Below are 4,756 nucleotides of genomic sequence, written 5' to 3' on the forward strand. Positions count from 1 at the left end.
GCGATGATCATGATAATTATGATGGTAATGGTGATGAGGGGATGGTGACAATATAAATGCTAGGAGCTATTGTTAACTACAAAGCATCTCCAAAGTGAATACCTGTGTCACACAGGATTTTAAAAGATCAGCATCATTTAAGTGAAGTAGGCCAGGAGCCATCTAGAGCAGTGCAAGTCAGCTGGCAGGCAGGCACAGAAGGCTGAGGCTGCCTCAGTCTTGAGTAGTCATGTGAAACCCCAGTGCTCCAGCTCCTTATGAAGACCGAAGCCCCCTTTGTCTTCTTCCTCCACCAGGACAATTCCCTGGGTGTTACCAGCCTACCCCCAGTCAGGCTTTGGGAAGCCAGTTGCATATCCTAGGCCTATGTCTCCCATCCAGATAATGCTTATGAACTTTGACAGAAGCAAAGCCTATGAGGGAGAGAAGATTGTAGGAAGCGACAGGTTTGGGCTGGAGAGTAGGAAGACAAGAAGGTCCCACACAATATCATCTCATCCAGAAGGTTTACGCCACCATCTCAAGCCAGTTGCCCATTGTAGTTGCTGTCATTGCTATTTTGGGATCCTATTCTCACCTTTGTCAGGAATAATTCAGCTCTCTCCTTCATTTCCTCTGCTGTGTTCCTCAGCACACACCTGACCCTTATGTGCTGAGACCTTGTTGACCTTCTTTAGACTAGCAAAGAGCCTCCTGACAAGCAGCATAGCCACAGTATATAACATGAAAGCAGTCATCTTGGCCATGTCATCACCATTGCTGTCATCATATTCTGTTTCCAGACCAAGGTGGACTTCCCCTCACGTGAAGGGATCGTCTTTGTGTTTGAGATTGGGCTGCCATTGACGGGATTTGTCACAGCGATCATTCTCGCCTCCAAACATGCATACTGGCTCCATAGGCTGTATGTTGGCCTGGTTTTCACCCTATTTTGAAATAGGACACACAGTTGGTCCTGTGGCCATCAGCCCAAAGGAAATCTTCATGGATCTCATCAGTGTCCTTACCTTTGTCTTGTCGCTTCTGGGGGATCACAATTAAGGAGTGCTCCCTTCTTCCCCATGATTCTTCCTTCATTCCTCTCTTCCTGGCTTTGCAGGTCATTGCCATGCCCCTTTTCTCTCAGCAACTTCCCCAGGAAAGGTTTCACTTGTTGCATATGAGGTCGGGGGAGCAGTCCACTCTGGCCTTTGTCCACAGGAAGGGATATGCTAGACCAGAGAAGCCTGTAAGTAAGTGAGCATTCTTGTCTCTTCTGGCTTACCCAAGGCCTAACCAAAGGTTTCTCCTTTTTTTTCCCTCTTGTTATGGTTCCATTACAGATGTGTGATGGGATCATTCTGTCTCAGTAACTAAAAGGAAACAAGGTGTAGTGGTGGCTGCTATCTATAAGGCCTCTTTTCTGGCATTTTCCTTATGTGATTGGAGGAGGGGTCGTACCTGCTCCTTCTTGCATTAGGCTTCCAAATCCCATACTCTTCTCTGTCCTTACCTGGCCCCCAACCCAAAAATAGTCCTTCCCCTGCACCCTTTGTACAGACATTGTTCAGTGATGTGTTATATTGTTTATCAGGAAGATGAACAATACATACCAGTGCCCAGCCCTGGCCCACCTAGCACAATCCTGCCCTCTTCCTGAGGCCATAGGGTGGACCTCAGTTTCTACCCCATTCCATCTGGTTCCTTCTCACCACCCCAAACTGGGATTGCTTCCATATTGGTGTGTGGCCATGTGAGTGGAGGCCATATTTTCTTTGGTCTTCATTCTCTGGCATCCTAGACTTGCCGAGAAGGGATGTAGAGTGGGAATGAGTAGATAGCATGACAGATGCCCTCTGCCTTAAGGATCAGCTGGTATTCAGCCTGAAGAGGTGAAGCCAGTGACCCAAAGGTTGATAATGTCTGGGGCTGGCAGGGATACATATAGAGCTGGCACTACTGAAATATGCCCTCCAGGACATTTTCTGGTCTCTATGTCCCTACTGCTACTTAACCTCTTCTTCACTTAGAGCATCCCAAGAGTTTTTACCTCAGGTATCTTCTCACAGATAAACCTGGAAGCGACCCCACTGCTATTCCTGGTCAAATCCTCCATTGTACAGATGGAAGAACTGAGGCACAGAGGTAAAATTATTTTTGCTCTGGGTCACACAAAGAATATTGGTAGAGGCACCTCTAGAAACTGCATGTTTATCATACTACCCTTAAATACCGGGCTAGTTGTTATCCCCTCCCCTCACATCCCCACCCACCTTGGCAGAGTGGGCAGATTTGCTCTGAAGGGCTTAGAACTTGGTCACCCATTGAAGTCACCAAGGTCATCTAGTATATCCTGTCCCATAGTCAGTCATCTTGACTTGTGTCTTGCCACTGAACTTGGGTGACTGGAAGAGAAAGTGAGGTTGACCACTTTGTACAACTTTGCCTCACTAACATCCAAATTTCTCAGGAGTCAAGACATCACCCTATTGGTCCTCATCAAAAATGAAGGAGGAACACAACAGCCAAAGTTGTTGAGGGTGGAAGATACTACCCTCTTTGGTCTCCTCCTTACCATTCAGGATATGGAATGTTGAATCCTCCATCAGGACCTCCTTTCCCTGCACTGGGAACAGGAAGCTACTGCCTGTTAACAACACCAAGTACCTTACGAGGGAGAGGGGGAGGTAGGGTTACTCAAAGGGCAGGGGTCTTGACTCAGGTGTAGCACAAGGATAAGAAAGGGCTTCTGTATATGATCCTTCTGGAGTTATGAGCACCACATAGATATATATAGGAAATAAAATAAAATTCTATGTTAGAAGCTAATTAAAAAATAAATGCTTTGTAAACCTAAAAACACCATATAAAGCAAGCTATTATTATTGGCATTAATATTTTTGTTGTTATTCTCTTTTCCTACCTTGTCTCGTTTTAGACTCACAACAGCCCAGTGGGATGGGTATCATGGGCATACGTTTCATTCCCATTGTAAGTGTCAGAGCTTTGGACTCACTGCCTTCATTACCACATCTAAAATAGACAATGAAAATGAATGGAACCGGAAAATTAAGCTAAACCCTCTAAAAAACTTCAATTACAAAAGCCAATGCTGGTCCCAGATACAAGATGGGGAAATGCACATGCTGCCTTTGGGGGAGGAGTAGGAATATGTGTCAATGTGTCAGATGGCTTTCCTTAACTTTCTTCTTGGTTTATTTTCTGCTATAGCAAGGGAAGACTTGGGGTTAGAGGCATGACTAATATAAAAAACAATAGCAACAAAATAACAGAATGACAACAATAACATTAAAAAAAAAAACAAACCAAAACAATAAACTACAATAAAGGGGGAACTGGGAGACAGTAGCCCATTAAAACTATCTTCACAAGCAATTTTTTTTCAACCTTCCAGTCTGATGTAAATATGAGTTTTCATCATTAATATTTTGACAAAGTTCCCAAGATTGCTAAAGATTATTTTCAAATTACCTGAAAAGGCACAAAGCAATAGGAAAATATTGGTAAATGCTAGTGCATTTTATTTTTTTAGAGGAAAAATAATGCATTCTCTGCTAAGATCAGGGCCAAAAGCAGAGGAAGTTTATTGGATTCTGGAGTGGCTTTAAAGGTCATAGTGGCCTGTTTATACAGCATACAACATTATTACAGTCTAATAGAAAAAGGTAACTCACTCATTTCTCCACTTGGTTATTCTATTTGTCATGTGGTTTCATCAGTTGTCAACACTAACTTAGTCCTAATTAGAAACTCAATGTTTTGTCCAGTTAACAGATGTGTTACTTTTTTTTTTTCCAGAAGGGAGGGCATCAGGGAAGGTGGAGGGGAATCGCAGATTAGTCAGAATTTTGCACCAGAAGGAAAGACTTAAACTTATGTGTTTTGCTCCCTGTCAGTGGTGATCAAAGTTTTATAAATGAACTGTGATTGAATAGGCTGCCTGAATTTCAAATATTATTTTTTTTTCTTGAATGTTATTTACTTAAAGGAAGGAAAAAAAAAACATGACAGATAAGAAACCCAAGATCCAGTTATTGAATTTCCTCTTTGGGAAGTGAATAGAATGTTAGCAATATGAAGAATGATCTGTACAGATGAGGAGGCCAGGTCAATAACTCCTCTCAACGATATCAATTCAGAGAATTGTCGTCCAAATGAATCTACTCCCAAATCAGTCCCACTATATAATGCTCATCATAATCAGGGACAGTATACTTCCTGCCCCTCCCATCTACAACCCACAGACCACCCAGCTGTGTCCCCCCAAAAACATCTATCCAAGTCACTGTCCCTACTCAATCAATAATCTCCAGCGTTTCTTCATTGCCACCAAAGTAGTAGTGGTAGTAGTAGTAGTAATAATAATAATAATAATACATCCTCAGCCTGGCATTTGAGTCACTCAACAATCTATCTCTTATCTACCTCCCTAGAGTTACTATATATTACTCCATATTATTTCATGTACTCTCCATCCCACCAATACTGGTCAACTAGCTTTTACATGTCATTCCATATCCCACCTGCAGGACTTGGCAGAGGTGCTCCGTCGGTAACAGATGCAATCTCCTCTGACTTTTCCATTTTGAAATTCCTACATTCCTTTAATACATTTCCCAAGGGCTACCTCCACCCCAACTAGCTGCTAATGTCTGTCCCTGTTGAAATTTCTGTTGGTTATCTTATCTATATTGTTCTCTATAACTTTATGGTTCTCTCTCTCTCTCTCTCTCTCTCTCTCTCTCTCTCTCTCTCT

At 42.7% G+C, this 4,756-nt stretch overlaps 1 pseudogene; it reads left to right on the forward strand.

Annotated features, from left to right (window-relative positions):
- Positions 1-229: 229 nt before the first annotated feature.
- On the forward strand, positions 230-1,041 carry LOC138163431 (protein lifeguard 3 pseudogene; annotated as a pseudogene).
- The last annotated feature ends 3,715 nt before the right edge of the window (positions 1,042-4,756 follow it).

The sequence above is a fragment of the Petaurus breviceps genome, unplaced genomic scaffold (genome assembly GCF_028583685.1).
Source record: "Petaurus breviceps papuanus isolate PSGF00001 unplaced genomic scaffold, PetGlider_PUasm1.0 188, whole genome shotgun sequence".
Taxonomy (NCBI): Eukaryota; Metazoa; Chordata; class Mammalia; order Diprotodontia; family Petauridae; genus Petaurus; species Petaurus breviceps.